The 27,034-nt window shown below is 37.5% G+C and overlaps 1 protein-coding gene across 5 annotated transcripts in view; it reads left to right on the forward strand.

Annotated features, from left to right (window-relative positions):
* Positions 1-27,034, forward strand: part of HERC1 (HECT and RLD domain containing E3 ubiquitin protein ligase family member 1) — a 215,833-nt gene continuing 188,799 nt past the window's right edge. For 3 of the 5 annotated variants that reach the window (XM_049706187.1, XM_049706188.1, XM_033437086.2), the window contains exon 1: positions 2-152. The gene's annotated coding sequence lies outside the window, so the exon portion shown is untranslated. Of the gene's footprint in view, positions 153-27,034 lie in introns of all 5 variants that reach the window. The other 2 variants (XM_049706186.1, XM_004274727.3) reach the window with 2 other exon arrangements.

The following is a 27,034-nucleotide window of genomic DNA, read 5'->3' on the forward strand; positions in this document are numbered from 1 at the left end:
GCCGCCGCCGCCTCCGCCTCCTACGTCTTTCCCTTTGACAAGTCGCCGCTGCTGCAGCAAAAATAAAGGACGCGGCCACCGCAGCCGCTGCCGAGCCTGGCTCGGGTCGCCGGAGCCGCGCCCCACCCCCGCCAGCTCTGGAGCCGCGTATGGTAACGCCTTCTCTTCTGTCCTGCAGGCCGCCTGTGCGTGCGCCCAGCTGGCCCGGCAAGGCCAGCCGGAGCCGTTCGGGGGCCGCCGCCGAAGGGGGCCACTGGGGTCCTGGGTGGGAGGCAGGCAGAGGCCTGAGGAAGCCCTCCCGGCGCGGTGCGGCTCCTTGGCCCCTGAGGCCTCTCGCTGCCCGGGCGGCTACAGAGCCGCGTTAGAAGCCGAGCGGCTGGCCCGAGAGGGCGGAGGAACCCGCCCCTCTGGCGGCTTGCTGTATCAGTCCACGGGCCTCGGGGGTCGCGTCTCTGACCTCGCCCACTCCTTTATCTGCTAAGGAGAGTCCCGCCCCCCACCGGGGCTCGGACCGCGGGGTGGGGTGGCGGCCCGACTCTATTTCGGGATCCGAGGAGAGCCGCGACCCGGGTGCCCCCCGTCACTCTCCACCTTTGGAGGGGTGGAGGTTGGGACGACGTGTCTTTCCCTTTTGCTCTGCTTTTTGGGTGGGGGCAGCTTATCATCTGGTAAACCTTTTTTCAAATCTGCCTTTATAAAATAATTTATAAAGCTTTTGCTACTGGGAGGGGAGACGAGATACATTGTTAAGTCTCTGGGGTGAGATGAGGAGGATGAAGAGTGGAGCTGTCTCAGGGAACATAGTGAAACCTTTTCTGTGATGGGTGGCAGGTTCTTGGGAGACACAGGAGGACCGGAGCTGGTACGATCTCTCCCAGGAGGTTATGTAAAAGACATGCTGTGCATCCTAGAGAGCTGTGAAACACAGGGACAGAATTTTGCTTTAATTTAACAATGGTTTCTATAATGCAGTAGAAAATATGGATACTCAGAATAATAGGAATACCAAATCTGAACACACTGACCCATCATCGTAATTCCATTTCCAGAGGTAGCATTTCATGGTTAACATTTTGGTGTATTTCCTAACAGACACTTAACAGTTTTTGGCTCATCCTTGACTGGGACTTCCCCATTCTATACATGTTGGAAAAATGATTTGTTTTATTTGAGTCACTTCTTTGACCTGCTTGATTAAAACTGGTTACTTGTTCATTAGCACGGGCTGTACTCTGTCATCACTATCTCTTTCATTGGGCCCTCTTCCAAAATGATTATTAGCTAAATGCTTTTAAAAAAAGAAAACATTAAAAATTATTATTTACTTGGATCTAGGACATATGTGTCTTTACAGTTCTGCCTGTGGTGGGTGCTGTAAAGGAGTAGTATTTGTGGAAAGCAAATAAACTTTGATTATTATGGTGGGAAGAAACCTGTTTACTTCAAGGCTTTATAAAATTGGCTCCCATTGGTTATTTTTAGACCCGAATCATTGTGTGGCATTGTTTGTTTCATAGTGCTTTTGTGATTGGGATGGGATGGGATGGGGTGGGATGGACATTGATTATGTAGATTTCTATAGTGTGTGTTTATACAAGCAAAATTGAGTGTCCTTGGTACCTGTGTGCATATATGTGCATATATATGTACACACATGTGTATTAAGCACCTGTACGCATTCATAAATCTTGGAAGTGAGTTAAAATGTATTGTTATATTATTTGAAGAAAGAAAGCATTAGGTTGGGCAAAGAATAGTCTTGCAATATTTCCCCCAAATCACATGACAGTTTTATATGGCAGAATGAGACATCTAGGGAGGTTGAAAATCTGGAGGCTTTTAAAAATAGGATAGATTGTCATCTATCTGGGGTTGTCATTGGAATGGCCTATTAAGGCCTCTTGTAATTCTAAACTTTTATGAATTTTGCTTTCCCTAAGGTTCTTATCACTTTGCTTCTTAAATTTCTAGTCATGCTGTTTGCTCGTGACACTTACCCATTCATTTGCTCGTCATGTATTCCACTCCCAATGCAGGCATCGTGGTGGTGCGTGGAGGAGAAAGCAAATGTAAACATGTCACTTAATCTGTTTATTAATATAAACATCTGAAAATCTTATTTGATAAAAGGAATTTCAGAAGACTTGTTGATTAGGCTGGGTTGGTTAGTAGAGGATGCAAATAATAAATACAGTACAATTCTAATGTCCCAAGCATTTTTTCCCAAAAAAGATGAAATTACTCAATATTTGAAATTTAAAAAAAAAAGACTGCATACATTGAACAGCTGATTTTTTAAAATTCAGATTTTCAGAACTTAAAATAACAATGATTATGACTTTGTAGTTTAGGGTGTGGAGAGAAGTTTGTATTAGGATAAAAGCAAATTGACTTGAGAAAAACCTTGAATTTTATGGTTGGACGACTATGTGATAATAAGTAACAAACTTACTGTAATCTATTGACAGTTTTTTATGTAAATAAAACTTTGGCTTAACAGACAAATGAAATATGTTATTTTGGGCACATACTACAGATTATCACGATATTGAAAACATAAAAAAAAATTAGTTGTTTTAAAAGAAGTTTGCAAAGCCAGCAAAGTTGCAACAGCAGCAAATTTTTTTTGACTAAAAAGGCAGAAGGTATAAAAAACATAACGTAGGTAATTTACTTTTTAGATGCCCGATCTGGTTTTTATGATTTTAGTTTGTTCTGCTGTCACTTACTAGACCCTCTAAATTAATGGGAATATTAAATTCCAGATGAGATCCCTGAGCAAGGGAATAAGACATTCGCATAAGATGATCGATTGATGGATTTTATTTATTTTTAACTTTATTTTGAAATAATGTTAGACTTACAGAAACGTTGCAAAGATAGTACAGAGAGTTCCTATATACCATTCACATGGCATCCTCTATTGTTGAAGACTTACATAACAATGATCAAACCCAGGAAATTCGCATTGGTGAAATATTATTAACTAAACTACAGACTTTATATGAATGTCACCAGTTTTTCCCCAATGTATGTTTTTTTTTTTTCTCTTCCGGGATCTAATCCAGGATCCCACATTGCATTTAGTTGTTAATATCTTCCTAGTCTTGTCTACAATCTGTGACAGTTCCTCTGTTTTTCCTTGTCTTTCATGACCTTGACACTTTTGATGAGTACTAGTCGGTTATTTTGTATAATATTTCTCATTTTGGGTTTGTCTGATGTTTTTCTCATGATTAGATTGAGGTTCTGTATGTTTGCAAGAAAACTACAAAAGGGATGTGTCCTCAGTGCATCATACTAGAGGGTACATGGTGCTGATATGTCTTATTGCTAGTGATATTTTAACCTTGATTGTTTTATTAAGGTGAACTCTGCTGTATTCTCCACTATAAAGTTACTATTTTTCTTTTTGTAATTGATACATATCTTAAGGGAGATACTTTGAGACTATGCAGATAGTTTCTCCTCAGACTTTCTCCCCCTGATTTTAGCAACCATTGGTGGATGTTGTCTGCAACAGTTATTACTGTGGTATTTGCCTACTGGTGATTTTGTTATTTCCCTCGTTCCTTTTACATTTATTATTGGAATTCTTCTGTAAGAAAGAGATGTCCCTTCCTCATTTATTTGTTAAATTATTTATTTTTATAATTATGACTTCATGGATATTTATTTTATTCTACAGATTCTACTTCAATAGTATCATTATCTTATTGCTCAGATTCTTCCAGTTTTGGCCATTAGGAGCTCTTTCGGGTTGTCCTCCACCCTTTTTTGAGCACTTCCTTATATTCTGGCACCACAGGCTATATTCCATGCTGATCTTGTATTTTTCCTTGTACCTGTCCTGAAATCAACTACTCCTCTAAGGAGATCTTGTTCCTTTTATTGGAGAACAGAATTTAAATCAAGATCTGAATGCTAGGTATGCTCACTGGAGTGTCATTGCTCCTAGGCCCTCAGAGGACAGAGCTAGGAGATATATGTATATATACTAACTTGCTCACACATGCTAGCAGACACACACACACACACACACACACTTATTTCTGTATTTGTCTTTCCCTATATTTTAAAAACCATATTTGAGTTCATATTAATATCTTGTATTCCAGTCCAACACAAGGTTCATTCCAACCTTTTCTTTTTATTTATTTATTTAATTAATTTTTATTGGCGTATGGCTGCTTTACAATGTTGTGTTAGTTTCTGCTGTACCAACCGTTTCTTATTTGTAACTTTTTTCCTGACAGTGAGAAACCTGCCTCTCATTATCTATAATACTGTATACTAATTTATTTGTTCAATTTTAGAATGCACATCAAGTAGTGACCGATTGCTAACCCTTATGAGAAACATATTTACCAATGAGTGCAGTATTTGTATACATGTTTTTTGTCTTTAGCCTTGCAGTATGTAGTCAACATACTGTTTTTCAAAGTTACTTAGGTTAATTCTTTTGTTCCTCACTTCCTTTAGTGTGGTTATATTATTCATCTGTAATGCAGTTCTCATTCTTTGTATCCTATTTTGGGTTCCTCCAATTCTGGTTGATTTTATTTCTTTTGGTATATGAAACATTACTGCTACTAAACATTACATTAAAAAACATATACTCATAATTGTCACTCCTTATCCCTACTACCCTATTCCCATTCCCTCCCCTCCCCCTTTTCCCCACCTGTTTTCCATGCCCTTAGGTAACCAGCTTCTTTAGTTTCTTGTTTATCCTTCCATTATCTTTTACACAGATGAACAGATTGTGTTTTTTTGGTATTCCTTTTTTTCTTGCATGCAGTTTTTTAAATTGAGGTACAATTCACAAAACACAAAGCTCACCCTTTTGAAGTGTACAAATCATTGTTTTTTAGTCTATTCATAAGGTTGTGCAACCATCACCACTACCTAATTTTAGAACATTTTCATTATCTGGAAATGAAACCCTGTATTCATTAGTAGTCACTTCCTAGTCCCCCTTCTCCAGCCACTAGTAACCATACTTTCTGTTTGTATGAATTTGTCTATTCTGGACATTTCATGTAAATGGAATCATATGATATGTGGACTTTTGTGCCTGGCTTCTTTCACTTAACGTAATCTTTTCTATGTTCATCTATGTTATAGCATGTGTCAATACTTCATTCTTTTTATGGCTGAATAATATTCCATTGTATGAATATACCACACTTTGTTCATCCATGCATCAGTTGCTGGACATTTGGGTTTTCTTTTCTTTTTTGGCTATTATGAACATTCAGGTACAAGTTTTTATGTGGACGTATGTTTTCAATTCCCTTGGGTATATACCTAGGAGTGGAATTACCGGGTTGTATGATAACTTTTTGAGGAACTGCCAAACTCTTTTTCCCATTCCCTTCTTTCTTATATGAAGAGTGGCATGTTATAGATACTTTTTGCACCTTTTTTTCAACTTACTAGTATGTCCTGGAAATCACCCCAACAGTTCATTCTTTTGAAGAGATAGTCTTTTGATATTCTCCATTCTTTTTTTAAAAAAATTAAAAATTTTTGATTTATTTATTTTTTGGCAGCACCATGTGGCTTATGGGATTTTAGTTCCCTGGCCAGGGATCTAATGCAGGGTCCCAGTAGTTAGAGTGCTGAGTCCTAACCAGTGATCACCAGGGAATTCCCAGATATTCTCCATTCTTTTTTACAGCTGTATAGTACTCTACTGTGTAGATGTATCCTAAGTTATTCAGTCATTCTTTTATATGTGAGCACTTAGGTTGTTTCCTATATTTTGCAGTTATAAACAAATTTGCAGTAAGTGACCTGTGAATATATATTTTTGTAGTGTAAGAGATGTATCTTCAGGGTAGATTCCTGTAAGTGGGATTGCTGGGTCAAAAGTTCTGTGCATATGTAGTTTTGTTAGGTATTGCCAAATTTTCCTCCAGGAGTGTTGTAATAATTTGTGTTCCCACCAGTAATGTATGAGAGCACCTGTTTTCACCACAGCCTTACCAACAGAATGTGTTGTTGTGCTTTTTAATATTTTTGTTTTTGCCAGAGATGAGTGATTTTAAAAAATGCCCTGTAGTCATTTCAGTGACCGGAACCCATCGTGGAAGGGCACTTAATGCCTGCTGTTGGCAGGTTCTTTTTTTTTTTTTGGTCGCGTTGGGTCTCCATTGCTGCGTGCGAGCTTTCTTTAGTTGTGGCGAGCGGGGGCTACTCTTCATTGTGGAGCACGGGCTCTAGGCGTGCGGGCTTCAGTAGTTGTGGCTCTAGGGCTCTAGAGCGCAGGCTTAGTAGTTGTGGCGAGCGGGCTTAGTTGCTTTGTGACATGTGGGATCTTCCTGGACCAGGGCTCGAACCTGTGTCCTCCGCATTGGCAGGCGGATTCTTAACCACTGCGCCACCAGGGAAGTCCCGTTGGCAGGTTCTTACAGCTTGAAAATGAAATATATTGTCCACTAATACTGTACTGATGACCTGTAGGTTATTTTGTGCAGGGGAAATTGACTAGAAGGCAATTTCCGATCTAGCCAGGATTGCTCATTTGAAACTTTTTGCATTTAATGGAGTTGCTGCATTGATTCATAATACCTGTGCTCTGAAATACTTGTGGAGTTTAACAAAGGATAACTGAAATTGTAAGGAGAATATTTTTTCCTCTAGAGTATGTATGAGATAGTAATTATTGGTTCACATTGTATGTTAGTTATTTTGAACAGGACATACAGTACATATTGACACTATGGTATGGTAGTTATTTGAACAGTAATGGCTTTATCTGGAATCTGTTTTATTTCCATAAGAAAGAAGGCCAATCTTAAGGAAGAAGAAATCGAGAGTTTAAAGTTCTGGATTAGGATAATCCTATCAGATTTTAGTGGTGCCAAGAAAGTAAGACAACATGAAAAACATCTCCATCTTACAAGGTAACAGGTTCTTCTGCTCAGGGAGGCTGGAAATTTAGGTTCTTTCACCAAAAAGGACATTGTTCCAGGTGCTTGGAACACATTAATGAAAAAACAAATATTCTTGCACTGGAGGAGCTTATATTCTAGTGTTTTTCTGATGAATTGATGTTCTCAGGAAAACAGATGATGAGTGCTGATTGTGAGTAGAATCAGCAGAGGTCTGGTGTATTCTTACAATCACCTTTAGTGGTATAAAACCCTCAAATAACACTTTATTTTACTGGTTACAAAGCAAAGCCATGAAAAGGTTTCCACAAGATGGTAACTTATGTTGTTCACCAATCTTTTTTTCTCTCATTTTAAGTGATTCCTACCACTAGTAGTAGTAGTAGTAGTATTAGAATAATAATAATAATAACAATAGAATAATAGTATATATAGTATAGTTTTTTTCTCATCTGGGGTTCCATGAGAGAACTAAACCCTAATGTTCTAGGACATTTGAGCATTAATTGTATGTGAAGAATAAACTTCTCTCCAGTGCACCTAGAATGGCACTAGTTATCTACTGTCCTTGGGAGAGTTGAAAAAGATTCATTCCAATATTCATTTCAAGTTCTATGGTTCAGATGATGAACCCGGTTGAGAAAGGTCATAGTCATTATAGTTAATTAGATATTTTGTTTGTTTGTTTTTCTAACTTATTACCACTTATTAGTAGAGTGATGTTGGATAAGTTTTTATCTCTTAGCCTATTTTCTGATCTATAAAATGGGAATGATGATAGTTGCTACCACATAGGGCTCATGTGAAGATTAAACAAAAAAGTTTTTCCCATCTACGTTTATCCATTTCTGTGGCTTTAAGAACTATCTAAATGTTGATTGACTTCCACATTTATATCTTCAGCCCTGACCCCTTTCCTGAGGTACAGTGTCATAGTTCATCTGCTTATTCCATATCTCATTTGGCTGTCTAAAAGGCTTCTCAAACTAAATTTGCACAACACAGAAGTTGTGATTCCTGTCCTCACCATTTCCTCCCAATGTGCCCTTAGTAAATGGCAGGACCATTTACCTAGTCACTCAGGCCAAAAGCCTAGGTGTCACATGTGATTCTTTTCTTTTCTTTATACCCTATAATCAGCCCATCAGCAAATCCTCTTGGTTCTGTCTTTTGAATATATTTCTAATGTGATCAGATATCATCATCTCTACCTTACTACTCTGGTCTAAACCACCATCATGTCCTGGTTAGATAATTACAAGAGTCTCTTAACTGTTTTCCCTGTTTTCTCACTTGACCTCCTACAGTCTATTCTGCCATTTCACAGCTAGAATGATCTTTTTAACTGTTCATCAGATAAGCCACTCCTCTATTTAATACTTTATAATGACTTCCTTTTATAATTAAAATAACAGGCAGATTCCTGGCCATGGCCTGTAAAGTCCTCCATGATGTAGTCCCTGTCTCCTTCTCTCTGTTCACTCCACTTCTGCTACACTGAACTTTGCTATGTTCTTTGATCATGCCAGGTGCATTCCCAGGGCTTAATACTTGTTCTTGCTCTGTTCTTCCCTCAGGTCTTTGTACTGCTTGCTCCCTCACGTCATTCAAGTGTCTGCTTAAAAAGGGGTTCAGAGAGTCTACCTCTTTAGAGATCTCCAATGAGCACACTATACAAACTAGTGATCACCTTGCCCCTAATTTCTCCTTGTCTCTCTTGCTTTATTTTTTTATAGTACACTTTCTGAAATTTAATGATTTGTCTACTTGTTTATTACTTGTCTTCCTCACTGGAATGTAAACTCTGTGAGAGCAGGAACTCCATAACCTGTTCATTCCAGTGCCTAGAAAAGTCCCTGACACATAGTAAGCCAGAGATGCAGCTCTAGGTAGTTGTCTGTGGAGTGAAGTTATCTCTAAATTAGATTAAGTGATTCTGCCTTTTTAAGATTTTAAGCCACAGAAGAACTATTAAATCAGTTAAGCAATGCTGTGAATTTTTTGCATTAGACACTCATATGTGAAGTGTTAAGATTTAGAATTTATAACATTATCAGGAGCAAATAATTGTTCAAATATGTGCTAAGTAATATTTAAAAAATAAGCTTGGAGTGTAGCTCTTGTGTTTGTTGCAGTGTTTAACATACTTTGGTTGTCCTCTAATTATATGTTAATGTAATAATAATATTTCCTCTTGCTCTGGCAAGCTATTTTTCCTCACTCTAAACTCTTGATTTAAAGTCTCCGTTGATCTTGATTTTTTTTGGGGGGGAATATGTTATTATCCAAGCTTTTTTTTTTTTTTAACTTAATATAAGTAGGATTTATAGAAGCCCTTTTAAATTTTGCCATTTGAGAAGACCTTTCCTGTTAGTCACTATACAAAACTGTTCATGGGAAGTTTTATGTGATACAATTCAAATAAACAGCTTTGCTAACTGATAGTAGTAGAAAGCTAGGATAATCTAGGAATATTATATTATCTATGTGTTAATATAATTTAAAAGCATGTGGGGCCCAGTATCTTTTATATAAAGTATCATTGAACTTTCTTATACAACTAAACATCCAGTGATATATTGATACATTGAAATTTTATCAGTAATATGGTCATAGTTTGACTTCTTAAAATTGCTCATTCTTTTGAAAAGAAGGAATGACGACGAATGATGGAGAGATTTATGTAATTTAGTGAAGGTGGTGTGGTGGAGTGGCCAGATGCACAAATAAAGTAATTATATTCGGTAACACTTACTGAGCATTTATTGTGCACCAGGCACTATTCTAAGAACTTTATTGTATAAATAATATTAAATCTGGTTGAATTGTTTATTATTTAAGCCACGTTTATTTTGTAGATAGGAAATTGAAGCACAGAAAGGTTAAGTAACTTGCCCAGGATCACATAGCTAGTAAGTGGTGGAGCCTGGATTAGAATTCAGAAAGAAAGGCAGGTGTCCGTGGAAACTGTGGGAGGCAGAGCATGGAAACGGCCAGCCTCAGTGTGATGGTTTTGTCTGATCTAAAATCCCATCCAAATAATGTCGTTTGGGCAGGACCATTCTACATAGGTGTTCAGAAACTCATGTTGACAGTGAGACAGACTTTTAGGTGTCGCATGTTGCTTTGACTTCTTAAAGAATGTTTCTAGTTTTCTTCTGCCAAAGAAGAGTAATAGATGTTAGAAGAGAACAACAATTGGAATAAGGATTGAACGTTGCTATAGAAAGGTGAATATTAGTGAATCTTTATACCCTGAAGTAAGTTTTTCTTGGTAGACCTTGAAACAATGATATTAAGTAGCAAGTTTAGTCTGCAAACTGTCTAGAGTGCAAACAAGTAATGAAATAATAATGCCTTATATTTGTATATAGCCTTTCAGTTTTCAAAGTAGTTTGGTAAACATTTTCCCAATTTATCTTCATAATACCTCTGTGGGATAGGCAGGGTAGATATTCTGCCATTTGATAAGCTTCCACAGAGGAGAGAGGTAGCTGCCTAATAAACAAGCCCTTGAATAACCTCTAGTTGCTAGACCCTCTTTTATGAAGGTTCTATTCATAAAGGAAGTTGCTGTTCCTTTGCAAAACTGCCAGAGTGTAAGTGGTGGACTTCTGCATTGTATGGTGTTATGGGCTTGATCTCTTAAATTAGTGATTGGAAAGTTGCTTAATCTGGAGGCAGAAGACACTTGGCATGATGAAAGGGCAAAGATGGCCTGTTGTAATTGGCATGTTCTTAGTGTTATTCTTAAAGCCTAGGCATTTTTGAGAAATATAATTTAGATTAAAAATATAAAATTTAAGATTAAAATATAAATTAAAAATATAATTACAATACTGTTTTGATCTTTTTTAAACCAGTATTTTTCACTAAGACCTTTTACAGTTAGGCTGTAGTAATATTGATGCTGTTTTGATTGCACTGTAGATTAGCATAGGGGTGGGGCACTTTGCTTTTTTAAAGTCAGAAAGAGTTTGGTAGCTTCTGAAAAGAATCATGTAATGTGTGGCAGTAGGGAAATGCTGATAAAGTTTAGTATGTCACCTGTTTCCCCTGTTCATTTTGAAACTATTCTGAATTGCTTTGGTTAATTTAAATTAGTCTGAGATAATGAAAAGGAATTTTTCAAAACTCTTTAAAGATATGCTGTATAAGGGAATAAAGTCAGATGCAAATTCACAGAATCATTTCACTTTAAAGTAATTCATGATTGACAAAATGTGACATTGTTTTGCAAAAATCTAAAGAATTGCTGAATGTTTTGTATTTTTAAGTTGTAGCTTTCAGTTCTCAGTGATATTCTCCCTTTCCATGGTGCTCTCTTGTAACTGCCTCCTTATAACCAACCCCTCCCTCTTGGTCTGCCTTCTGTTGGTTTGGCTCTTTATTTCAGAGTAGTAGGTAGGCAGGAAAGAGTTCTTGTACACAAGATAAAACTAGTCCTGTTTGGAGCTCAGTGAGCTGGAGCACTTATGCAATATGTCTGCTGACGATAAACTCCAGAAGTACCATAAGCCCACAGGAGTAGAAAGATAGCGATGACTCTGCAATATTGTCTGCAACTTAAATAGAAATTAAAAAAATCATAATTAAACTATATTTTTTTCATGGAAAGCCATAAATTAGCTAGATATTGTTAACAGACTTGTAAATAAGAGTTAATTACATAGGAGAGTTTAGCATGTTGAGTGTTAGTGAAATTCTTGTCAAATGATTTCTTTTAGTACTTTATAAACATGATTTGTTCATAGTAAACTTAAACTCACTTATGCTTGACTGTGCATTAATCTATTATGGGAATATGTAGAGGCTATTTGCAGTCCTAGGTAGGTAATTCAATTCCCAGACAGTGTTTTTTTTTTAAAATCTTTTTTATTACAAAGTATTTTAAACATATATTAATATAAAAGTAGAAAGGATAGTTTAAACAGCTCCTATGAACCCATCATTGAGCCTCCAGAATTATTATAGACAGTATTATTTTCTCTATATTTCTATCCACCACTACCCCACTCCCAACTCTGGACTTTTTTGAACCATATCCCAGACATATTTAATTTGTAAATTTCAGATATTTAATTTGTAAATTTCAGGTATTTCAGTATGGATCTTTTAAAGATAGTCACTCTCTCTTTTTTATAAAATAAGCATAATACCATTATCTTACCAAAAAAATTTATAGCAAGTTCTTAATATCAAATATGTAATCAGGTTTCATATTTTTCTGATTGTTTTATACACACACAGTTTGCTTGAAGTGGGATCCATATAAGGTCCATACTTTACAATTGTTTGTCTTGTATATTAAATCACTTTTAATCTTGAGACTCTCCTTCCATCTTTCTTTTTTTCTTAAAATTTTTTGCTAAAAGAAAACAGGTTTTTGAGAAGTTTCCAATAGTTTCATTTTGATGATTGCATCTCTGTACTGTAATGTCATTTAACATGTTCTGTCTCCTGAATTTCCTGTAGTAAATTGATAGAATTCATCAGATTTTTTTTTTCTTTTGGTAAGAGTACTTCATAGGAGGAATTTGTGTTTCCATCAGGAAGTATGTAAGGTCTTGTCATCTCTCTTTGTGACGTTTGCAGCTATTGATGATCATTGCTTTGATTTACTAATTCATCAGGGATTGCAAAATAGTGAAATCCTATTGTTCATGTATTAGATGGTGTTTTTTAGGATAGTTCTTCAACAGTGTAAATTGTATATTTAGGGCCTTGTATTTATATCAGAACTGGTTCTGGGATGATTTGACAGTGTTCTGTAGTGAATTCCTTTAAAAAGGGAAGAGCACAAGTTTTTATTATTGAAAATTCAGAAAAAACTTGGGAGTATTGAATAACTAGAGTTGTTTAAAGGACATTTGGCCAATAAATAGCTGAACATCTCATCATGAGATAATAGCTTGTCACCTACCATATGTAGCTGGTCATTGGTGTTTGTTCTTTTACGGTCAGTGTTCATATTCAGAAATTTCAAAAAGTAATTTGTACAAGGCAGCAGTTGTTAGTTTTTTGAGTTGGATTTCTCAGCGTGAATTTGGGAACAGGCTTTGTGTGTGAATCAGATTTAAGAAATATTAAGTTTATGTAACATAGCATATTTTGTATTAAAAGTTGTCAAAGAACTAGAGCAGCAGCATTTCCCAATGTAGCACCTTGACAAAAGCGTTTTAGGGTCAAATAAACTTGGTAAACAATGTGCACTTTTTCCTCTCTTGGAACGTAATATAGTACATACTAGCATGTAAAAGACCTACAGTAAAGGAACCTGTTTAACTCAGCATTTTCCAAATTTATTTGATCACTGAACCTTCGCCCTCTTCCCCCATAACATCTAGAAGAACTAGTGGAACAAATTTTCTAGGGAAACACATTTTGGGAAATGTTGGATTAGAGGGTTTGAACAGAGAATAAAGAAAAATGTCCAATGATGATGAGTGTGTATGACTTCACTACAATGATGTGGAGAAATTTTTGATAAGCAAATAATAAGAAGACATTTTTTTTCAATGAGAAAAAAAGTAAGAGGCAAATGTTGGTTGTTTTATCTTAGCCTGTAAGCATTATACTTTTAGAGAAGCAATGTTAGAAAAAGACTTCAGTCACATATGACATTAACTATATGCCAGGCACTGTTTTCAGTCCTTTATATATAATTTGTAATTTGTTTAATCTTTACAACAAACTTATCCAGTAGGTGCACTGTTGTTATCCCAATTTTGCAGATAAGGAAATTGAGGCACAGAGAGATTAAGTAAATAGTTCAAGGTTACACTGCAGTGTTGGTGATACAGCAGAGCCAGAATCTGGACCTAGGCACCTGGCTCCAGAGTCCTGTGCATAGCTACTACTCTACACTGCAAGATGTGGCAGATGGAGATCATGAAATATAAATTAGATTAAGAGCGGATATAAAGTCTGTTTGGAAGGACCATACATATTTTCTTTAACTTTCAGGCAGTCAGGGCCTACGAGAAGAATGTGGAGAGCTGACTGTATCCCAGTGAAGATAGAAAACATGGAGACCTGGGAAGTGTTATCAGTAAAAAAGGTACACCTCTTGAAGACATAAATTAGTTGTGAGTAGAAGGCTGAGTTAAGAGGACACTGTTAATACCAGAATTTCAGATGTAGAAGGGAATTGGAGCTTACTTTATAAGACCCCCTCATTTTATATATGAGATCTGAGTTTACATAGTTTGTTCATGTGCTTGTAGTAGTAATCATAGCTCACATGAGTATATTTCATTAAAACACTTTCATGTAGATTCTTGTTTGATCCTCTAAACAATCCTGGAAGGTAGGTAGGTTCTGTATTTTCCACAACAAAGCTGGTTCTTGAATTTAGATATTCTGCATCCTAAAGGCTAAAATTTCCTATACTATTTCACATTGCCTCAGTTCTTAATGAATAACATATATTAAAGAAGACTACTGCATGCTTTTGAAATGAGATGAGGACTTGGGTCAGAAAGAAAAGCTGCATTTTAACAAATGGAAATGACTCCCTCCTAAGTGTAAAAAGTAATATATGCTGGGGCTTCCCTGGTGGCGCAGTGGTTGAGAATCTGCCTGCTAATGCAGGGGACATGGGTTCGAGCCCTGGTCTGGGAGGATCCCACATGCCGCGGAGCAGCTAGGCCTGTGAGCCACAACTGCTGAGCCTGCGCGTCTGGAGCTTGTGCTCCGCAACAGGAGAGGCCGCCACAGTGAGAGGCCCGCGCACCGCGATGAAGAGTGGCCCCCGCTCACCACAATTAGAGAAAGCCCTCGCACAGAAACGAAGACCCAACACAGCCAAAAATAAATAAATAGACTCCTACCCCCAACATCTTCTTTAAAAAAAAAAAAAAAGTAATATATGCTGTTGTAAAAAGTAATATTTAGATGGTATAGGGAAATACAAAGAAAAAAGTGAAAACTCACACCACACAGAGTAACTGCCGTTAATTCTCATGTGTAGTTCTCCACATTTTTTCTAGATCTTTTGTTTTTTGTTTTTTTTCGGTACATGGGCCACTCACTGTTGTGGCCTCTCCCGTTGCGGAGCACAGGCTCCGGACGCGCAGGCTCAGCGGCCGTGGCTCACGGGCCCAGCCGCTCCGCGGCATGTGGGATCTTCCCGGACCGGGGCACGAACCCGCGTCCCCTGCATCGGCAGGCGGACTCTCAACCACTGCGCCACCAGGGAAGCCCCTAGATCTTTTATATATTCAGAGAATTGTTTCAAAATTATATATGTATTGTTTTATAACCTAAAATACTGTATTCTTAGAATATTCATAGGCATTTGGTCTTTTGCCTCTACTGTAGTAAAAAGGTACGTGTGGGGACAGCAGGCATAAAATGGTAACATCCTGGGCCAACTGAGATGTATAGTCCCCTCCCCAGTACACACACTTTAATAGCTGACCTGTTAGTAACAGGGTGAATAGATAAACCTGTTTGGGGTTAGGTTAATTTAAGGAGGCAGTGAGTACAGCAGTCGCCTCTTATCCATGGTTTCGCTTTTTTTTTTTTTTAAATGGGGTATAGTTGTTTTACAATGTTGTGTTAGTTTCTACCGTACAGCGAAGTGAATCAGCCATATGTATACATATATCCCCTCTTTTTTGGATTTCCTTCCCATTTAGGTCACCACAGAGCACTAAGTAGAGTTTCCTGTGCTATACAGCAGGTTCTCATTAGTTATCTATTTTATACATATTAAATGTATAAAATGTACATATTGGGAGATTGGGAGATCCCAATCTCCCAATTCATCCCACTCCCCTTTCCCCCTTGGTGTCCATATGTTTGTTCTCTACGTCTGTGTCTCTATTTCTGCCTTTCAAACAGGTTCATCTGTACCATTTTCCTAGATTCCACGTATATGCATTAAAATACAATATTTATTTTTCTCTTTCTGACTTGCTTCACTCTGTATGACAGTCTCTAGGTCCATCCAAATCTACCCACTGTCAACCATGGTCCGAAAATATTAAATGGAAAATTCCAGCAATAAACAATTCATAATTTTTAAATTGCTCGCCATTCTGAATAACCTGACTAAATTTCCTGTGGTCCTGCTCCATCCCGTCTGGGATGTGAATCATCCCTTTGTACGGTGCTTGTGTTCAAGTAACCCTTGTTTTACTCAATAATGGCCCCAAAGTGCAAGAGTAGTGATGCTGGCAATTTGGATATGCCAAAGAAGCAGTTAAGTGCTTCCTTTAAGTGAAAAAGTTAAAGTTCTCAACTTCATAAGGAAAGACAAAAATCTATGCTGAGGTTCCTAAACTCTGTGATAAGAATGAATCTTCTATCTGTGAAATTGTGAAGAAGGAAATAGGATTTTGTACTAGTTTTGCTGATGCACTTCAGACTGCAAAAGTTATGGCCATAGTGCAGAAGTGCTTAGTTAAGATGGGAAAGGCATTAAACTTGTACTGTAATATATTTTGAGAGAGCGAAGGACCATATTCACATAATTTTTATTATAGTATATTGTTATGTATACTGTTTTATTACAGTATATTGTTACATTGTTCTATCTTATTATTATTGTTAATCTTTTACTATGCCTAATTTATACATTAAACTTTATAATAGGTATGTATGTATAGGAAAAACATATTTGTATTTGGTACTATCCTCAGTTTCAGGTATCCACTGGGGGTCTTGGAACATATTCCCTGTGGATAAGGGGGGACTACTGTAGTATAAAGCTTTATTTTATTGTTTTTTTTCTGTGGAATTTGGGATTATTGATTGTTTTGTAGTTTGATAGGGGAAAAAACTCTTTTCACACTATACTGGATTAAAAGACAAGTAACTCAGATCTCTTTAAGTAAACATTAAAAAGAATAAAGTATGGGACTTCCCTGGTGGCACAGTGGTTAAGAATCCGCCTGCCAGTGCAGGGGACACGAGTTGGAGCCCTGGTCTGGGAGGATCCCATATGCCGCGGAGCAACTAAGCCCATGCGCCATAACTACTGAGCCTGTGCTCTAGAGCCTGCAAGGCACAACTACTGAGCCCGTGTGCCACAGCCACTGAAGCCCGCACGCCTAGAGCCCGTGCTCCACAACAAGAGAAGCCACTGCGATGAGAAGCCCGTGCACCGCAAGGAAGAATAGCCTCCAGTCGCTGCAACTAGAGAAGCCTGCGCGCAGCCACACAGCCAAAAATAAATAAATAAAATAAATTAAAAAAAAAATAAAAGAATAAAGTATGGTTCTTTTGAACATTCTTATATGGGCTTTTTTAGTGAGTTTATGTGTGTGTGTGCGTCTGTATGTAACCATCTCTGATTATCAATACTGTTGCAGTGGTGGGAGGGGAAAGGAGCCTGTTGTGTTGGGTTGTGGAAGGGCTTTTTGTACTTGAAGTTGGTTCTTTAGCTAATCTTGCTTTCTCTTTTCTTGACTACATCTAGTAATTTGCTTTGTTAATCATTCTCTTTGCCCAAGCAGATTTTTGGCGTGATCTTATTTCAAAATGTTTTTCTTTTTGAGGATTGGATTATATTTTATTTATGTCTCTGTTGGTTTTAAATTGATGGTAAGGCTTATGATTTTAGCTATGCTAGTTTGTTTGCTTTTCCATATAAATTTTAAAGTAAGTTCATTTGTAGCTGCAAAAAATCTTGCTGTGATTTTGATAGTTATTGTATTAAACCTGTAGATCATTTGGGGGGAGAAATGACAATTTTATATTTAGTCCTCCAATCTAGGAACATGGCATATCCTTATTTAGAGCTCCTTTGATTTCTTTCATCTGTGATTTGCAATTTTTAGCGTATAGATCCTGTACATGTTTTGTTAGTCTTGCATCTATGTATTTTATTTTTAAAAATGTTTAAAAACCTTTTAAACAAAGTATCATATATCTTCATAGAAGTGTACATACAGTAAATGTATAGCTTGATTAGTTTCACAGAGATGAAATTATTTTCAGATTCTGCTATTTTCTGTTAAGAGGTATTCAGAGGGAGGTAGGATTCAAGATGAGGGAATAAGAAAAGCTTTCCATTTCCTCCTCTGTTAGGTCTTCATAGTGTGACTTCACTATTTTGTTTAAAGGTGAATTCTCAAAGAACATAGTCAAAGATAGTTAAGCTCATTTCCAAATCAGTTTTGCCATTTAGGTTTTTTTCTGCTATAATTTACCTCCAGTCATGTTATAATAGAGATTAGCTTAGATATTTTCTGATACAAGAATTCATAACTATTTTGAAACAATGAAGAATGTGGGTTGAAGATTTAAGAGATGAAGAGGTCTGCCTTCTCATTTTTGTTGAACTCAGCTATTCCCTGCCCATTAGCTTCCTTCTGTGTAGTTTGTACAGAGCACAAGCTTAAGTAAACTTATCATCTTGCTGTCTGGGTTTTATCTTCCTTCTAAGAAGGGTAGGCAACTTAGGGTCTCTGTTTACGGGAGCAATAATCCATCCCCTGCCCTGGTCCTTTTTGAGTAAGATTCATAATTCTAACTCTGAGTTTATAGAGATGATATCACTATAATTACTTAATTATGTTGCAGGGAAATTAAAAGTGATATTTGATTATCACAGATACTCCTAGGAATAAATGACCCTATTATGTATGCTCCATCAGGAAGGACATGGTTAATAATAGAAAAACCATACTTATTTAACTCCTCTGTATATTTTTATTGTAAAAGATAATCTTTTTTTCTTTCCTCATTTTTACCACTGGAGCTCAGCTGTGCCTGATTCAGCTGTTTCTGCACACTGCTCCAAACTTTTATTTTGAAAGTTTCTCAAACCTATAGAAAAGTTGAAGAACAACAGTATAATAAGCACCCATGTCCTTTTCACTTAGTTTCACAGATTGTAACATTTTGCTGCAGTTGCTTTTTTTTCTTTTCTCTAAACACACACACATACACGTTTTGTTTTAAGTGAGAGTAAATTGTAGTCACCAAGGTACTCCCTCACCCCTCAAAAAAAAAATATTTCAGGTGCGCATCTCCTATAAATGACATTCTCCATTGTAACCATAATACCTGTATCAGAGCTAAGGAAGATAACTTGAATTCATTATTTAGTATGCGGTGTCTGTATTTAAATTGTTCTCTTTGTCTCCCACATATCTTTTATAACTTTTTTGTTTTTTTCTGATCCACAATCCAGTCATATTGCTTTTGGTTTTTAAGTCACTTTAGTCTCTTAATCTAGAACAATCCCCTGCCTACCTCCCCTCTTTTTCAATGATACTAATTTTACTGAAGAATCTAGGCTGTTTGTCTTACATAATGTACTATAATCTGAATTTGCTGATTGTTTCTTTAAGATTACATATTCAAGTTAAACATGAATTGGATGAACACTGTTTAGGTGGTGTGTGCTTTTTGCATCACCTCATGAGGCACCTAATGCCATTTTTTTCCATTATAGGTAATGCTAAGTTTGATCACTGATTTAAAGTGGTGGCTGTTACCAGATCACTTTATAAATGCACATTTTTTCCCCTTTGTAACTAGTAATTAATCTAGGAGTGTGGTATTTTGAGATTGTGTGAAAATACTCTCTCCTACAACCTTTTCACAATGGTTGTAGCATCCATGGGAAGATTATCCTTGCCGGGATAATTCTTTTCCTTTCTTTAATAAAAAAATATTCTTAAGCAATATATGCACATGGATAGAAACCCACATGGTATAAAAGGGGTTACAGCAAAATGTATATCTCCCTTTCATTCTGTTCTCTCCACTTTCCTATTTTTTCCCAGAGTTAACAGTTTCTTGTGTATTCTTTCCAAGATTCTAAACCTCTCTAATCATGCATTTATGTATATTCTCTCTCTTTTTCCTTTTATACAAATGTTAGCATACTGCAGACTTCTCTACATCTTATTTTTTTTATTGTGGTAAAATACAGATAGCATTTTTAACATTTAAATCATTTGTAAAGTGTACAATTCAGTGACATTGAATGCATTCACAATGTCGTATAACCATCATTACTGTCTATATCCAAAGCTTTTCCAGCATCCCCAACAAAAACTCTGTACCCATTAAACAATAATTCCCTCTTCCCCTCTTCCCCCAGCTCCTGGTAATCTCTAGTCTACTTTCTCTATGAATTTGCCTATTTTTGGTTCCTCATGTAAGGGGAATTGTACAATATTTGTCCTTCCTTGTCTCGCTTATTTTGCTAAATTTAATACTTTCAAGGTCCATCCAAGTTGGAACATATATCAAAATTTCATTCCTTTTTATGGCTTAGTAATATTCGACTGTATGTATGTACCACATTTTGTTTACCTATTCATCTCTTGATAGACACGAGTTGTTTCTGCCTTTGGGCTATTGAGAATAATGATGCTATGAACATCGATGTACAAGTATCTGCTCGAGTCCCTGCTTTCAGTTCCTTTGGCTATATAACCAGGAGTAGAATTATTTGGTCTATATCTTAATGTATTATTAACTTAATAAGTCTTGGTTATCATTTCAGTTCAACACATTCCAGATAGTTATAGATCTTACTTGTTCATTTTAATGATTGCCTTGAATCTCAGTGTGTGTGTATTATTTATTTAACCAGTTTCTTGTTGGTGAATTTCAGATTGTTTCCCCTTTTTGTTTTTTCCTTTTTGCTATTCTAAAAAAGGCTGCGATGAATAAGATATTTCTTAGTTTAAGCAGTACCTTATTCTTGATTAAAATTGCAATGTGAAAATGTTGATTGAGCCTAGTCTTACTGAGCATACCTTCTGAATATCCTTAAAATTCATCTCCTCACAAACCCAGTACATTATAGCTCTTTTATTTTAAGCCCTCATATCTTAACTTTTGGGATATTTCTTGTGTCCTGGGCATTCTTTTCTTCTCTTCATTCCCTTAGTATTATCCATGGCTCCTGCTGGGTAACTTTGTTATGCAGTGTTATCATACTGTATTGCAGTTGCTTACATATCCTTCTCCTCGTCTGGGTTCTGAGTCCTTTAGGCACACTGTGCTTTGTGTGAGATAGACTTTCCTACTATGGATACATTTTGCACATTCTTGTCAAGTTTCTAGTAGTAATAAATTAGAATACCTTTGTTAAAATTAACATATAGTTACAGAAGAAAAAACTTTTTTTTTTACCATTAAAATGCCTTGTTTAATTTTTTTTTTTAAGATGTTGGGGGTAGGAGTTAATTAATTAATTAATTTTTGCTGTGTTGGGTCTAAGTTTCTGTGCGAGGGCTTTCTCTGGTTGTGGCAAGCGGGGGCCCCCCTTCATCGCGGTGCGCGGGCCATCGCGGCCTCTCTTGTTGCGGAGCACAGGCTCCAGACGCGCAGGCTCAAGTAGTTGTGGCTCACGGGCCTAGGTGCTCCGTGGCATGTGGGATCCTCCCAGACCAGGGCGCGAACCAGTGTCCCCTGCATTAGCAGGCAGATTCTCAACCACTGCGCCACCAGGGAAGCCCGAAAAATTTTTTTAAATGTACAAATAGGACTGACCTTAGTTCATTAGTAAATGTGCTAGGGGTACAGCCCTTTGTTTTTAGTTTTGTTTGTGTTTTGGGGTTTTTGTTTTGTTTTTTAAATGAAAAGATAAAAAGGTTACTTTGAAGCCAGTTAGTATTTGGTACTGTTATGTCTCTCCCTGCCTGCCCCCTGTTTCGTTTGACACCATTAGATCTTTCTAATAGTTGCTTAAGTTTTATTTTTTTCTCCTCAAAATCATATTCACATACTGATATTCTGAGATTGTGTGAGGAGCTAGCCATAGTACCTGCTTCCTACATTTTTGCTATTTCTCCATTTATTTTAGGGAGCCTCATAAGAATGAGTTCTTGAAGTGTAAATTGGATGTATCATTGGCAGTTCAGTGAGGATAATTTTACCAAAAATGTTGATTGCCATGACTTAGGCTTTAGAGGCTAGTAAATAGGTGGTTCTAAAGAAGGGGGAGGAGATTTTCTCTACAAACAATATATGATGAGGACCACTGGCCTCTTCATGCCTCTAGAAAATCCACTTTTGTTGAAGTCTATTGTCTGGTTCATGGCCACTGGTCAGCTACAAATTAAGGTATCCTGCATGTGCTGACGTTACTGTTTGCATTTCTGGAATAATTGCATCTATTTGCATAACAGGTTGGTGAACTTGACAAATTGATAATTTGTTTTACTCTTTTGTTCCCAAGGGTCGTTTCATTAAAAAGTGCATTTATGTTCTAAAAACCCCAAGGTTGATAGCAGCCATTGTTATAACTATTACACTGAAAACAGTAATTAAAAGTGTAGTAAACTTGCTCATAGCTAGTTATCATAAACTTTTTGTACTAGAACATTGTATTGATTTTTTTTTTTTTGCGGTACGCGGGCCTCTCACTGTTGTGGCCTCTCCCGTTGCAGAGCACAGGCTCCAGACGGGCAGGCTCAGGGGCCATGGCTCACGGGCCCAGCTGCTCCGCAGCATGTGGGATCTTCCTGGACCGGGGCACGAACCCGTGTTCCCTGCATCGGCAGGCGGATTCTCAACCACTGCGCCACCAGGGAAGCCCTTGATGTATCTTTATTTATCACTCTTTGTCAACAAGAATGACTGTATTTCTAATGTTAGTGTATATTCTTAACAGAATATAAAAGAAGGAATTTAAAATAGTTCAAATTACTTCCCTTTAGGAGATATGTGGTGAACAATTAGAGACCATACAATGCAATACCTAACATTTAGTTTTCATAGTTTTCAAAGTACTTCTGTGTAAGAGAAATGGAAGTTCCAAGATAAGAAAGGTAATTGTGGGTTAAGGTTATTAGAACAGGTTTAATGGAGTGGGGGGTGGGCGGGGAGGATGTAGGATCTGAATTTGTACTGAAGGAAGTATAGGGTTTGTTATGTAGAGAGGAAGGGGTGGGCATCCTGGGGGGGGCAGCAGCGTGAGTAAAGGTGCAGAGTAGGAGTGAACACATCACAACTGAGTGATACTAAGGATTGGTAGGGATGCCTGCCTGACCACAGCAGAGGGCTGCTGAGGAGCATGGAGTGGTTAAGATTTGATGGGTTAGAGGGAACAGGTGGTTGTGAGCCTTGGGAAGTAGAGTGAGGAATTCTAAGCCTAGGGAGCTGTATTACTGAGGGTCCTGGCAGGAAATAAGTGAACTAGTTATAGAGATTTGGGTAGGGTTAAGGAAAGCAACAAGGGGTTGTGAAGTTCCCAAGGCCTAGCAGTGTCTGGAAGCCATTGGTACTTTTAAGCCAGAGGGGACAAGAAGAGGATTACTGAAGCCTGATGAGAGTGGGAGCAGTGGAAGCCAAGGACCTGTGGCCATAGGGGAAAGGGTTCCAGGTGGGGAAAGAGCCAAGGGAATAAGGACACTGATTTCTTTTTCTTCTCATCCTCTAATTTCCTGCTAGTGCCTCTCATTGGCGTGACCCAAATGGAAACTAGGGGAGTATGGACAGTATAGTCCTCAAGGTCAGCCTTACAGGGCACAAAACAGAGCATAGAGAGATAGAGATTAAGTTTGTTTGGGAGACTGGGGTCAAATAGAGAATGCCTAGCCCAGGACCCATTTTAAATGATTGTAAAGTTGTAAGCAGAGGAATATTATACTGAAAATTCGCTTGTAGGAAGATTTGGTTTAGTGGATTTTGAGGGTCGTTTTAAGAAGAATCTCTCTTCAGGCAGAGTTCCAACTTGTAACAAAAAAGGCAGAATGCAATCTATTATCTGATTTATCCTTATAGACCCCATGGATAATGTAATTTTTTAAATTTCTCTTGTCAACTTCTTAAGACCAGAATTAATTCATCTACTGCAGAGAGTTCCTGAGCCCCTGCAGCAAAAAAGGTAGGATGCCAGTGACTTAAAGGGGCAAAAGAGGGAGCAGTACAGAGCACCAGCCTTGAAAAGCTTGCCTGGTTGTAGAGTACATGGGGCAGTGGTGATGAAGACAAGTACACAAATAATAAATCAGGCAGAGTATGACAGATGTTACAATATGTGTAAATAAAAGTGTTCTCAGAGTTTAGAGGAGGAAGTGATCAAATCTGTATTGGTGAGTGTAGAGTGATTAAAACCTGAAAGCCTTCATGGAGGAAGTGACCTTTGAGATAGGCCTTTGAAGGAGAAATACGGATTTTGACAGGTAAAGATTAAATAGGTGAGGGCCATCAGTTATAGGGACTAGCATGAACAAAGGCACCGAGGTCAGAGTGTTTGGTTTGTTAAAATAGGATGTATTTAGGGGGATTGTGGAAGATGAAATCGGAAGGCAAACTTGGCTCCTCTGAATGGATTTAAACCCACAACAATGTCTTGTTTTCTGTTTCATAGGAAGTGGAGAGCCATTGACTTCTTTATAAATGGGTAATGAAATAATTGGTTAGAACTGAGCTTTAAGATTAATCCAGAAGTAGGTAGAATGCAGGGGAATGGGGAGACTCTTTGGGAGCCCGTTGCAGTTTCCCAGGGTAGGTTATAATGGTTGAAACAGGGTGGAGCCAGTGGAAAAATGTTAAAAGAGGCTGGGGTGTAAAGGAAAGGCCTGAGTCAAAGACCGTTCTATGGTTTTGATTAAGGGTACTTGAGTGATGTATGAGAAGGAGCTGGTTTTGTAAGAATGTAGGAGGGGAGGGGAGGAGAACATTAGGAGGTAGGGAAGCTGGAAGAGATTGAAGTTAATTCTGGACATGGTGAATTGAGAGTAGGCAGCACTGACATGGTGATATCCATGAGGCTTTTGGAAACAAGACCAGCATTCTGCAGGGGTGCTGTCCAGAGATGTGGATTTGGGAGGTATCAATGTAGTGATGGGTTCAGCTTTAGCAATGAAGATATACAGTTGATGTAAAAAGAAAGGAAAATATTGAGAAGAAGAAGAGGAGGTCCCAGAACCTTTGGGCATTAAGTGGACAAGAGGAGGCAAGAGGTCTCCAAGTTATTGGTTTTTTTATTTGTTTTTGTTCAGCTTTAATGAGTATAATTAATATACAACAAAATTTACCATTTCAAATGAACAATTTTGACAAATTTTGACCAATGTGTGATCATGAAGCTGCCACCACAATCATGATATTTTTCATTTTCATTTTCATCATCCCCAGAAAGTTCTGCTATACCTCTTTGCAGCAGTTAATCCACTCTCCCTATTCCCTAGCCACTGGCAACCACTGATCTGCTTTCTATCATTATAGTGTTGCTTCTTCTAGAAGTGTATAGATACAGAAGCATAGTTATATACTTTTTTGTGACTGGCTTCTTTAATTTAGTGTAATTCTTTTGAGATTCATTTGCGTTGTTGCTTGTACCAGTAGTTCATTCCTTTTTATTACTGAGTGGTATGCCATTGTATTAATATACTATAATTTGTCAATCCGTTCATCAGTTGATGGACATTTGAAATTCCAGTTTTAAGCTATTATGAATAAAGCTGCTATGAACATTCACGTACAGGTTTTTATGTGGTCATGTGTTTTCCTTTTTCTGGAGAAATACCTAAGGAGTGGAATTGCTGCATATATAGTAAATACAGTATATGTTTAGTTTTATAATAAACTGCCATTTTCCACTTTACATTCCCACTACCAGTTTATTAGAGTTTTAGTTGCTTCACATCCTCACAAATACCTTGTACTGTTTCTTTGAATTTAGCCATTTTAGTGGGTTTGTAATAGTATTTCATTTGTAGTTTTAATTTGCATTTCTCTAATGACTAATGTTGTTGGGCATCTTTTTATATGCTTGTTTGGCCATTTATATATCTTTGGTGAAATGTCTGTTCAAATATTCTGTCCATTTAAAAAAATTGTGTTTTCTTACTACTGAGTTGAAAGGGCTCTTCTTACATATTTTTGATACTAGTCCTTTGTTGGATATGTATTTTGCAAATAGTTTAAATTTGAGGCTTGCCTTTTCATTTTCTTAGCAGTGCTTTTTGAACAGCAGACGTTTTTAATTTTGATGAAGTCTAATGTGTCAATTTTCTGAGTCCTATTTAAGAAGTCTTTGCTTAATCCAGGGTTGCTAAGATTTTTTCCTATGTTTTCTTCTAGAGATTTTTGTAGTTTTAGCTCTTATATTTAGGTCTGTGAGCCAATTTGAGTTGATTTTTGTACATGGTATGAAATTAGGGTTGAGGTTCATTTTTTACCATGTGCATATCCAGTTGATCCAGCACCCTTTGTTGAAGATTATCCTTTCCCCATTAAACTATCTTGGCACCTTAGTTAAAAATCAATTGCCCATGTATCTGTGGGCCTATTTCTAGACTTTCAGTTCTGTTCTGTTTATCTTTATGATAGTAGATGTCTTGATTACTGTAGCCTTATAATAAGCCTAAAAGTCAGATAATGGAAATTTTATGACTTTGTTCTCTATCAAAATTATTTTGCTCTTGGGCTTCCCTGGTGGCGCAGTGGTTGAGAATCTGCCTGCTAATGCAGGGGGCACGGGTTCGAGCCCTGGCTTGGAAGGATCCCACATGCCGCGGAGCAACTAGGCCCGTGAGTCACAACTACTGAGCCTGTGTGTCTTGGAGCCTGTGCTCCGCAACAAGAGAGGCCGTGATAGTGAGAGGCCCGCGCACTGCGATGAAGAGTGGCCCCCGCACCGCGATGAAGAGTGGCTCCCGCTTGCCACAACTAGAGAAAGCCCTCACACAGAAACGAAGACCCAACACAGCAAAAATAAATAAGTTAATAAATTCCTACCCCCAACGTCTTCTTAAAAAAAGAAGATGCTCTTCTCAGTCCTTTGCATTTCTGTCCTGCACATTTATGATGAGGACTATGGAAAGTATTTTGTTGTTGTTGTAACCTGTTTGGGATCATTTAAGGATCTGGACAGAGTGGCTAGGAGAAACAGATTTTATCTTAGCAATAAAGAAATAACTGAATTGGCAGTTGACACATTGAAACCTTCTGAGATTTTTATTTTTAGAAATTTAGTGACACAGAACATGTGAAACCATCATGATAGTGATAAGCAGCACGATTTAGTGGTTGAGGTTGAATGTCAGACTGCTCTGGTTTGAATCCTTACTCTATCAATTACTGGCAGTGTGACCTTTGGGTAACTACTTAGCCTCACTGTGCCTCCATTTCCTTTCCTTGCAAATGGGAATAATAATAGTACCTATTTCTTAGAGTTGTTCTGAGATTATATAAGATAATACATCGAA

Source organism: Orcinus orca, chromosome 2 (assembly GCF_937001465.1).
Source record: "Orcinus orca chromosome 2, mOrcOrc1.1, whole genome shotgun sequence".
In the NCBI taxonomy this organism is placed as follows: Eukaryota; Metazoa; Chordata; class Mammalia; order Artiodactyla; family Delphinidae; genus Orcinus; species Orcinus orca.